This window comes from Primulina tabacum, chromosome 4, assembly GCF_025594145.1.
Source record: "Primulina tabacum isolate GXHZ01 chromosome 4, ASM2559414v2, whole genome shotgun sequence".
Lineage (NCBI taxonomy): Eukaryota > Viridiplantae > Streptophyta > Magnoliopsida > Lamiales > Gesneriaceae > Primulina > Primulina tabacum.
The window spans coordinates 44390941-44403920 of NC_134553.1; the positions used below are offsets into that span (position 1 = coordinate 44390941).

The window sequence follows — 12980 nt, forward strand, 5'->3', positions numbered from 1 at the left end:
AAAATATTTTCTAATTTGTTGGGTTTCATTCACATTTTCTTAGCTAATAATTTATTTTTGGTGCAAATGGTATTATTAATCGACGTAATTATATAATCAATCATTTTGTGAGTTTGTTCCATTTTGTCATCTTCAATTCTGTCCTTTATTTCTTTCATTTTCTATAAATATCTCTCATGGAACCAACCATAAGCACGTCCAAGCAATAGTTAATTATTTGTTTTATTATTAACTTATTTATTTAATAAAAAATATAATGATATTCATTTAGATTAGAACTGTCACGAAAACACATATATTCTAGCTTGATTGATTTTTTTAACTCAAATAAACGAATAAAACGTATGTTATATTTATCTTCATAAAATATAGGTAAAAATATAAAACTAACTAAGCAAATATTGCTAATATCATGGTTATGACATTTTATTATATTTTAATAATAATAATAACAATAACAATAACAATAATAATAATATACAGTTGAAACATCTGATTAATTGACTTCATTTTTCGGGAAAAAAAATATATATACAAGTCAGATTATCACAAGGGGTTCAAGTAAATCAGTAATGCAAGAAATAATCTTCTTTTTTAAAAAAAAAATAAAATATGCAGTGGGTTATACCATTGAATCATGCAGTACAAACATAAATACATAATTTCTAAGTACAGAATAAATAAAATATGCAGCACGTCAGTTTTTACTGCGTAGATTTCTAACCTTGGATTGGTTTTCCAAGTAATTAACATACATACAAACATGAATACATCATTTCTCTTTCTTTCTTTTGACCAATAAATACATCATTTCTAAGTAAATAAGAATATACTCAAATTCATTATCTATTAGATACTAATACAGAAAAAATCTTGCATGTGCTTAAGAATTATGGCACCAGGATTGCTATCTATTACTGGTAATAGACTAAAGATTATGCTGATTTTTCCTTGACCATTAAGCTAAATTCATAAATCTCTTGCTGATCTGTTATGCATAACTGATATAACCCCTCAAGATGTAGGGATAAAGCCAAACAGGTACGTAAAATTGGAGCAAGTTGCATTCCCATTTCGATAGAGGAAAAATTCTCTCAAAATATGCAATCTGTCGTCATTTTCTTTTCTTTCCCTGCCAAATATGAACCAGCTATAACTCAGCCGCAGATCAATTAATGAAGTGGAGGAAACCAAAGAGAAATCGATGTAAAAGAATACCGGGTTGACATGATCGTCCATTGACAATTGCTTTCGTTTCTTTTGATTGGAAGGAGGGCTCTCGGTAGCCTGCCTAGCAGCGGAACGCTTAGAGGGGGTTGTGTTCTGCCAGAAACAAAAGAATCATAGTTACTAGAGATGCATGCCATACTATGGCGCTTGTATCGTAGAAAATAGGCTCAAGGAGTAAGTAGAGATGAATGTGTTATTGAAGTGAAACTTAACATTTTAAAATTTATATTAAAAAAAGGTCATTTAATACAAAGTATAATTTACAAGCAACTGAACAATGATAAAATAGATATTCTTCAAAAACAAAGTAAATACAAATGACTATAACATCAGATTCATTTAAAATACACGACTCTTTCAACTGAGACACGCTACAAGCGCACATTGGCATTAAGACTCACCTATATGTTATTAAAACCCACCCACGACACGTGCCTCATCAATTGGCTGCACCTTAACATGTATATATACGCTAAGGTCAAGTATCAATAACCCTCGAGTATGGACGTGTGCATTGCTTATTTTTAATAACTAAGTAACACAATTGCAAAAAACTAAAGCATCACCACCAGTTCAAATATTGACATAATAGTCGCATCCACAAAAATCACATTTCTAGGCTATAGATCAGATAGGTGCCGCGTGAAGATTAACTTTTTTGAAGAGTGAATACCTTGGCTAACTTTTTCTCTTTACGGGCTTGCCTCTCCCTCTCATCGTATTCTTGATTTTCCCGCTCTACCAGCCGGATAAGTGTATCACATCTCCTCGCAAGTTCTTGAGTGGTACGAGATTTTACAAACCAATCAAACCGAAATAATGGAGAAGTGCGAAAGGCAGCTTTCAGCTCGTCCCAATTCCCATATCCAAGCTTGTGAACCATACATATCTTTGGAACAATTAAAAAGGAAGATCAAATCCAAGATGTAATTCAAATAAGCTGATATCATGATTGGAAGCCTCACCATAAAGCGATCACATTCTTCATTGTACAGCTTCCCTTTGTTCTGGCCATATTGGATCTTCAGTTCCAACCATGGATTCTTGTAGCGGTCCAATTTCTTCCCGATAGCCTTCATGATCTCATCTTTCCTCGAAATTCTAGCTTCTCCTCTTTCGATGTTCTTAATAATCCTATCATAATCTAGAACCCAATTCAAAAGAAATGGGTGTTATGTCTCAAGTCGAGAAAGAAAGCCTAAACAACAAAAGCACATTTACAATTCCCCAAACGGAACCTGCCAACAGTTCATAGGGGATGTTGAACCTGCCTATCACTTACATATAATACCCACCCCCTTGCAGGTAATTATCATTTCAACAAAAATCTTATATTCCACATTAACTCATAAGAAAAATGAATCATCCATCATCACTATAAAATTTTTCCTATCCTCAAAATATATATATTCTACAAAGCAAAACAATTGAGAGAATTATCAACTCTTGGTGGGAAAAACAAACCAGAAATGAATGTTCGTCAAAATTCGAAAATTAGCTTTAAATAGAACAATACTTAATGCATACCATTCAATTCTTTATAACGGGTTTTGAAAGCTTCGGCATATCTCTCAACCTCTTCCTCGGTTTTCCCTTCCATTTCGGAATTGATACTCGTGATATCATTTCGACCATACTTCTCACAAGCCCTGATGAAAGTATTGAAGTCTCTCCTGCTCCATGTTGAAAATCCCTGCATACCACAGTTTCCAGGTTATGACATGCATAGAAGGTTGAAGTCACTGAATATAATGAAAACTTACTTCTTCCAGCAGCCGCTCCTTTTCTTCCTGCTCTTCAGTAGTCAACGGCTCCCCCACATCTAGGTAGAGAACAACATACCATGAGAATATCAAAACAAAACCTGATAGAACAATGGCATCTCGATAAAAGAACATACCTTCAGGTTCATCCACATCAATTGTGTCTTTTACCTGATTTCTCTGATGTAATTGCTGAAGCCATGAAACCAATTAGACAGATACCAAAAGCAGATATACAAAAGAGAAACCAAACAGAAAGACAAACCCACCATCAGACAACGAACTTCTTTCTCATACAGTTCACTAAGACGCTGAGTGTTGAAGAACTGAAAATCATGACTAATAAAAAAACATTCAGATACAGAAATTAATGGATAAAATCATTCAGATACAGAAATTAATGGATAAAATCTACAAACATAATGAAGGCGAGATGTATACAGCTGAGGCATGCGAGGAATTCGTGGCTCTTTAGGTCTTGCAGGACCACTTTGACGCATTGTCTGCTTGAAGTATTCTGATTCAGAGTAACTGACAGAAAATAAAGAAATTCTACGTCAACCGACAGCATACATTACTCAAGTGCATAATTTCAAGAATAGAGGAAACATACTTCCGCTTCCTTTCTCTTTTTGGTGGTTCCGTCCAATTTTCACTCACAATTTTCTTGAAGTCAAACTTTTCATCCTTCACACATACAAGAAGAAAGGACCAGAAAAAAAATTGAACTCAAGGAAAGTAAATGAAAAACCGCAATAATCAGCCGTAAGCTTGTGATATACCTTCTCATCATCAAAAGCATACAGCTCAGCATCTGCAGTAAGGCAAAAGACATAAATTAGCTTTATCAACAAAAAACATGCCAGAATTTGAACAAGAAAACAACATTTAGATTAGTAAACCGGGAAAGGGGTTAAATAAAAGAAGACCATACTATCATTCCTTTTGAATTTGATAGCATCTTAACCGGGAAGGGGGTTAAACAAAAGAGGACCATACTATCATCCATTTTGAGTTTGATAGCATCTTCAGTAAATTTTTTCATCTTTGCATCAAGTTCAGCTGTAGCCTCTTCTCCCTTGGCAATAATTCTATCTATATCTTCATCCGTTATTGTGCTGTCTTTCGAATCTAAAAACCATTTCAGCACCAAATCTCACCATTTGCAGCAACTCATCCTTATTAACAGCTGCAACAGAACAAAAAATTGTCAATTTCTAGCAAATGCATAATTGTGCCATGGCCCACAAAGCAAGCCTATTCGAAAAAGAAAGTCTCACTCTTTTGCTCGGCTAATCGTCCCTGTTGGATAACCAAAGCATCAAGTGCAAGTTTTTTATAGGCCCTCTCAATCACTTTCTCCTCAATGGTGTACTGCAAATAATTTGAGAAAATTATGAGTGATTACACCTCGAGGAAGACCCATTCTAAAAACCAAGTAGGTACAGAAACAAACCTCGGCGCAGAAACGGAAGACTTGCACCTCCTTCTTCTGTCCAATTCTATGAGCACGGTCCTGGGCCTGCAAATCAACTTGCGGATTCCTGCCATTCAACACGACCAAGGCTTGAAATGTTTAAATGTAAAAGAATAGGTCATGACGTAAAAACAAACAGGGGAAGCAGCTAAGTTTCACCAATCACTGTCATAAAGAATGACAACATCAGCAGTAGCAAGGTTGATACCAAGTCCTCCGGCTCTTGTTGACAGTAGAAAGACAAACTTCTCACTTCCCGGACTGTTGAAGGCTTCAATGGAAGCATCTCGATCATCTCCACCAGTATTTCCATCAATTCGGCAATAATAGTATCCACGTAATATCAAGTAGTCTTCAAGAATGTCCAACAGCCTTGTCATCTGTTGGTACAATAAAGATGAATTCGAGGGGAATTTGCAGAAAAATAAAGAACAGAAAAAACATGACAAGATGAGACACCGGTTTCATAGCTATCAATGGGCGCTCGCTGAGACAGGCACAGCCAGGCCCACCGATTGCGCCTGGGTCATCTCTTCAATCGCGCGCCTCTGCCAAGGCGAGAAGAAACCCTAAGGCGCAGAAGCGCGCGCTTGAGCAAATGGGTCTCCATTAACTCAATCCCAAGTACTTTAAAGCGCAATTGGCAAGCTCAAACCTATTTAACATTAAAAAAAAAACCCTGGATGCATGATTTTTCATCTCCCAAGAACCAAGTGCAGTGCTATTCGCCCTCAACATTCAATCAAATTCAAGATCGTCTCAAGCCTCAAGGTAATATCACTTTCTAAATTCTGCCATATACCTATTTAATATACCTATTTCCATCTCCAAGTGCAGCGCTGCTTCCTCAATTCAATTAAGATCCACGCCTCAAAGGTAATATTCTTTCTGAATTCTGTCATATACCTGTTTAATATACCTATTATCATCTCCCACAATGCTTTGCTGATGAAAATGACGTAGTGGACAAATTCTTGAACAGTAACTGATAAAAGTTTCGTAAACAAATTCAAAATCACATTGTAATGTTGTTAAAAAGAATAAAGAGGGAGCAAATCCAACAAAATTGAGGAAAGAATACAAACTACTGAAAGATTTGGTGGTTGGCAAACCTTGCATGAGCTGTGCATGAATATTTGTGGGTTGACTGATGTGCAACACGTGCAGAAAGATTGTTTGTGCAGCATATTTGAGCAAAACAGTATGTGAGAAAGCAAAAAAAATAAAATCTGCAAAGCATTATGGGCAGAAAGTTTCCCAAAGATTCAAGCTTGTGATGTTCATTTGCACTTCGCTTTGCGCCCTAGCGCTTTAGTGAGCCTTGCGCCCCAAATAACTATGACCGATTTACCAAGACCTTGTATACTATAAAATCTTATGGTTTTCACACCCCCCACAACAATTTCTGTAACAGTGCTGATTAAGAAAACTCCCTCACACTACGTGTATTGTTCTCCATTACAAACACATGCTTCTTCCATCTAGTTTTTTACCACCTCAACATATTTGTTTCTGTAATTGAAAAATCAAAATATTTGATGAAGCTCACACATGTCGAGCTCTTGAGTTCTTTACAAAACCATATGAAAGTGAGAGCAAAATTTTCAGGCCTTTCCATTTAACAATCTTTTGAGTCAATCTGACATTACAAATAGCATTGCTGTATCATACTTCACATACTATGTGACTGACACATTTTTTTTCATTATATAGCTGAGTGTCAAACATTTTCTTTATGGAGAATCATATGACATTAAAAAGTATATACTGAAACACCATTTGAGACATGAGATACAGATTTCTTCCTCATAGCACTGATAGTCAATGCTTAAACCCAATTTTGGTACGCCACAACCTCATAATCAATCAGGAATAAACCACACATCTTTTTAGGAGATTTTTTTTTTAAATGAGCTACCATAAGTTGTGTGAATACATGCATAAAATTGAAAAAAAATTCATATAAAACACAACTAGAACATTAAAAAGTACCGGAAGAGAAAAATATATATTTTTATGCGTGGTCACCTGTGAAAATATCAAAACCCTGGAATCACGCTCCTTTAATTTTGGAAGCAGTTTATCAAGAAGAACCATCTTTCCTGCAATGACAAAACAATTCACAAATCAAGACAGTCAAAAAAATGGCGGTCATAATGGAAGAAACACTCTTTCCAATGACGTTGCAAGGAACACACTAAATATTTTGATAAAATGACTTATGAAATGAAGACAAAGACGAAAGAGGCAATCATAATGGGAAAAACATATATTCTTAAGAAGATAGTGATAGGAACACACCAGCATTTTCTATAAGATGTTCTCCAGTGGTATAAGGTGGCCCAGGTTCAGCTCCTTGAAATAAATATGGGTGATTGCAACATTTTCGAAGCTGCATTGCTATATTAAGCAGGCGCTTCCTTTCTCCGCCAGCATTTACAACCTCAAGATCTTTCTGTAGCAATGCCTTGTAGTATTGTTTTTGCATTTGAGACATGCCAACTTTTAGTATTGTCTCCTTTTTCGGAGGCAAACCTTTCTCAACATCAGACTTTAATCTTCTAAGGAGGAATGGCCGAAGAACCTGGTATTACAAAATAAAAAGTAAAAATAAAAATAAAAAAGTTATTTTCAGGTTTAAATCATCAAATGTTGTCTTACAAGACACTGTTCAACACAAATTCAAAATTCACAATTCACGTCTCATCAAACCTGAGCACAAACTTTTTTATAGAATGAAATTTATTAAAGAATAAATTGAGGGTATACCTTGTGAAGTTGCTGGACAACTTCTTGCTGATCATTTTCACCGGAAATTTGGAACCATCCATCAAATGTTTCAGAAGAGCTAAATATCTCAGGAAGCAAAAAGTTAAGAAGGGACCAGAGTTCGTGAAGGTTATTCTGCATATAAATACAGTTTCACAAATGAAGAACCTACGTCAGTACATAAATACACTTGATGCACACCACGGACTTCCAAAATTAAACAAAAATGACAGAGTATGAAAAACAAAGGAGCTGATAAAAGACTGATAATATCCCTGTTTACCCCAAAGAGTAAAGCAGTTTGAGATGATTTGCAATGTATTGTAGGGTTCTTTACCTATATGTGATATACCTCAAGAATTGGAAATATAGTAAAAGTTACATAAGATTTACAAATCCCCTTCAGGAAAAAAATTCGAGAAATTTGAGATAGAGACGTATGGGGATACAGAACTACAAAATCATATTAAATAATCAACAAAAAATTGATCGTAGGAGCTATGCCAGATAAAAACCTACAATAGATCAGATAATTCACATAATACTTATCAAAATTGACAAATAGGGCAAAAAATTTACCAAGGGACCTAAAGAACTAGAAAATAAATAAAAAGTACCTGAAGTGGTGTTCCTGTTATTAAAAGCCGATAGTTGGTATTATAAAGTCTCATCGTTTTGGAGAGAAGAGAGTTCTCATTCTTGATTCGATGAGCTTCATCTATAATGATATATCGCCAACTAAATCGGCGCAAAGCAGACTTCTCTCTAATGGCCATCTCAAAACTTGTCACACAAACATCAAACTTGCCAGCAACTAGCAACTCGTCTCGTATATATCTCTGGAAATTGAGCATTAGTGAGATGATTATGTAAATTAGGTCATCTATAAGAGAATCGAATATCTCAATTGTACTGTAGGCATACTCTTTCATCAGGATTTCCAAGAAATTTCACAGCATCGCAAAATGGGACAAAACCGTTTGATTTCATTCATCCAATTACCCAGTGTAGATTTAGGAGCAACAACCATATGAGGGCCCGTAATCCCTCTAAACTCATGCAAGTATCCCATAATAGAGATGGTTTGTAATGTTTTACCGAGTCCCTAAATTTGAAAGGAAAAAAGGACATTATCAATTGAATAAAAAATATTACAGCAGTTAGTGAGGGCACATACTTACTCATGTTCAGTTCCTACCATTTCATCAGCAAGTATTCCATTAATGCCATTCTCATACAATCTTATCAACCAATTTAAGCCAGCCAATTGGTAATCCCTCATCTTTCCTTGAATACCTGCAAGAAAGAGTGACAAGGTTATGAACACTAATTCATGAAATTAAACGAGGAATACCACCCCATGAAGCACAACAGTCTTACAAGATGGTTGTGCCACAAGTCTTGTATTTCCACTGCCAGAAAGACCTTCTTCTTCCTCTTTGAGACACTCTTCATCTTCCTCCTCTTCAGTTATCTTTGATGCATGGCGCCCTCTGCAAAAACAATCAAAGAACGCAGGCACATTATGGCTTGTTCCAGTCCTTGACTTAAAATATTTTGTAGGGGGTCCACTGTGATGATAGTTCAGTGGTGTATCCAAATATGTTCTTTCGATTTACAAGATCTTCCACGATTTCCTAATTGAACATCCCCACTTATCTGTTAATAAAATGAGTTTGATAGCATCAAACACAGAATGTCAAATCTCAATCCGACATGGAACCTCAAATCATGCAATATTTTCTGGAAGTGTTATAAAGCAATCTCCATAAAGTGTCAGCCGTCAGGATCTTTTGAATGCAAAATTCTAGCAATGAGTTGATATATCATCAGTCTATACATTATGCATGTCATGCAAATATAATAAATTTGATGTCTCACGGCTTTCCTACTAGAATTTTCAACCCTTCAGAGGGAGAAACTGGTAGCTAATGGCAGCACCAAGGCGATCTCTTGTGGCGCTATTGACCAAGTTGGGGACATGTATGTATACACAGCACTTTCGATAGGAAAGTTTGTCTAATGAGCATGTTAGAAGTCCTAAACTTCTGGACTAAGAGAAGTGTCGGAGTCAACTAAATATTTTGATTAGATAGTTGGTACCTAATGATTCAGAGTAAATCCAGGAGTTGAGTAAATTTTCCATTCAAAGAGAGCTTCAAATGAACAAGAGAATTCGTTCATTCTCCCATAACGTACTGCTCAAGTAGTAATTTTTCCACTTTATATATCTCACGTAAATCATGTTATAGATATTATATTGCACAGGTACACCAGAAAACGCTCTGAAGAAATATGAGCTTGGCACTCGCCTTCCTTTTGCCTTCTTCAGAGAGGAGGTCTGATCACCCTTAGCAAAATGAGAAAACAACTCTGTCTGCTGTAATAGATATTTCAATCGACCCTTTCCTTTGTTGTTCTGCTCAAAACAGACCAGTTGAAAATCTTAGATGATTAACCAATATTGTGATTACACTACTTAACAACTATTTTCACAAAGTAAACCATGTCAGCATCAATAGCAGCATTCTGGGCTTCTAGCATCTCTCTTATCTTCTGCTTCTTCAACCGATGCATTTCGTTGAGCCGGAGCTTTTCACGTTTGGACACTTCATTTACAACATCTTCATCCTGTATAACCATAGAAGCCATAAACAAACTAGTAAAAATACCCAAAGAATTAGCAAAGATATCTTCTCAATCTCTCAGGCATGCAAGAAGCTCAAATACCAGCTGACGGAGAAAAAAACAATTAAATAATTTGTATTCACGTCACCAACAAATGAAAGGCCTAAATTCCCAGACCCAAACATAAATAATCGAATACATTAAACCACAGTAATTAAAAGTTCACGAGGTGCGTCCCTTGGCTAACCCTTTGCGCCCAGAGACATGCAAGGTACAAACCTTTAATGAGATGTGCGCGCTTTGGGTGTAAAGCACATATCTTGGTGCGCTTTAGAGACCCAAATAGCATTTTAGCACATGTTTCACATGCCTACCAGCACACTTAAAAGATCGCCACCAAAAAAAAATTACCAACTGGGACAAAGTACTCATTCACACAATTTCTTAATTCAGACACCCATATTTCAGGTAGACCTCAGTGTCACATGTAAACCACCACCCGCTTCACATAGCTAAGGCAAAAGGCGTAAATTTCGCACCACTTCTTCGTCTTCTTCTTCTTGAGCAGCGGCGTTGGAGTTGTCCTCCTCCTCCTCGTCAAAATCATCGGCTCTACGAGCTACGGCCTCTAGCTCCTCCTCATCATCCTCATCGTTGAGCTGATCCTTGGCAGCATCTTCTTCCTCCGAAGAATTGGACGTAGATTCGTCCGAGGAGTACTTCGCTCGAGAGGATTTCGCCATTCGAGGTTTTGAAAGACTTCGATTCGATAAAGGAACACTTGGCCGGGAGAACAAGACGAAGGGCGTGGGCGTAGAAAATAAATCGTGGAGCAAAGAACTTATTTATATGAATGGGCTAAAAGCGAGTGCGGTTCAAGGGTTATCGAAACTTCAAGGGTTTATCTCTTGCGGCCAACCAAATGGCAGGATCCATTCCGAATGACGTATGCAAGTTAAAGAACTTGGTAGCATTAGATAGGGAGGAGCAAACGTTCGGTTAAACCGAATTAATCGATCGAATCGAGTCAATTCGGAAATTCGGTTTCCAAATTAAAAAAATTCGGTTATATCGATTAATTCGGTTCGATTACGGTTTTCAAAATTTTGAAATCGGTTAACCGAATTAACCGATATAATAAATATTATTATTTAATAAATTTTTATTATTTATCAAATTTTATATATTTTTAAATTTTAAAATCGACATAATATGTGTTAATTGTCTTCAAACAAAACTTCTACATTTGTGATGTGTGTGATTTTATATTTTTATGCACTTGTATAGATTATAGTGTTTAAGAAAAATTACATATATAATTAAAATTAAATCACAAATTTTTTTAAAACTAATCGGTTAATTCGGTCACCGAACGAATTAACCGATTTTAATTCAGGTCGGTTTCATCGGTTATGAAAATTAATTCGGTCGGTTCGGTTATGGCTAAATATTTCGGTTCGGTTCGGTTATGGTTAATTCGGTTCAGTCAGTAGCCGAACCGAAATCAAAAACCGATCGTACCGATATTGAATCATAAAACTGGTTCAAGTGATTGAACCGATTTTCGCTTTTTTATTTTTATTTTTTTTTTGAAAAAAATTTATTTTTTATTTTATAAATATTAAATTTAATAGTTTGTTATATATATATATATATATGATTATTTAAAAATATTATTTTAGCAGTCTAAGTTTACTTAATCTTTTGTTTTTCTTTTTTTAAAAATATATATAATTATAATTGATATTTTAAATATATGTATATAGTTATTTAATTTTGGTAAATATATTTTTTTGTCTATGTATATATATATTTTAGGTTTTAAAATTTAAATATATTATTATTTATTTTATATTAATATTTATATAATATAAAAATATTCTGGTCTAACTGACTGAACTATTTTTAAAAAAATAGATCAGTTCGATCATTTATCCGATTATGATATTTGTCCTACTACCTAAATATATATTCTGAGATCAGTATGTGTGAACTTAATCTCTTCCTAACTGCCTTCAAATGATTTTGAATTTGAATTGAAAATGATAATTTAAAAAGTGAGATTACCATCGTTGCAATTGTGCCGAACACTACATTTATTTTCATTCAATACTATTTCATTATTTTTCATATCAAAAGATCCATACGGTCAAGATCTAGTCTAGTGAAAAATAATTTCCAACGTGGATAATAGGTATTGAGTACATGCTTCTTTCATTTGCAAAGATTTTTAAAGTTATTATCATTATCGATTTTTCGAAAGGCGATAAAAGGTTGACTGATGGACACTTACCGTCTAACGCTTGAAGGGTCTCTAAGGGTTTTTTTTTATCTAAATATTTAATTTTTCTTGTTCATCTCTATGTTTCTCCGATAATTCTTATAGATCGAATTTAAAAAGAAAATCAATGTCACTTTCATATAAATTGATTCGAACGATTTTTTACAAAAATAAAAAAAATTCTAAAGTTAATACAATCATAGGCGGTAGGTATCTTTTAGAACAATTATTGTTATTATTATATATATAAAAATAGGACTATTTGTTCTTTTTTTTTATATCCTAATCTAGGGGTGGAGAAGACTCGAACTTGAGTCAATACATGGAGAATTCCGGTAAGACCACTGGGCCAAGCCCTCGGTCTCGGACTATTTGTTCTTAATCTACTTATTTCTCTAACACTCGATTTTACGAAGAAAATAAGAATGATTATTTAATTTGGGGTTTATCCAAGATTAGCCGTTGCGGTTTTTCACTTCATAAAAATAAAAATAAGAATGAAGCAGGAATATTACTCTTAAATATTCAATGTACATTAATTCAACTCAATTATTATATTTTTGCAAATTTCAATGGAGTAATCGAAGTCCTAAGATTGATATAGGATGTACATGCATGTCTCTATTTAATTTATTTAATCAAGGAATAAATAAATTAAAATTTTCATATAATTATATTAAATATAAGAAAAAAGAAATTTTAATTCTTCAAATTAAAATAATAGTTAGGACATTCTTTGCGTTTCAATAAAAAAAAAAAGCCATACTATTTTCTAGAACACCATAACCAAACAAATATAAAGATTTAAATCTCCCTTTTCAAGTACTAGACA

At 34.6% G+C, this 12980-nt stretch overlaps 1 pseudogene; it reads right to left on the reverse strand.

Annotated features, from left to right (window-relative positions):
* Window positions 1-677: 677 nt before the first annotated feature.
* On the reverse strand, window positions 678-10703 carry LOC142543362 (ISWI chromatin-remodeling complex ATPase CHR11-like; annotated as a pseudogene).
* Window positions 10704-12980: the final 2277 nt, after the last annotated feature.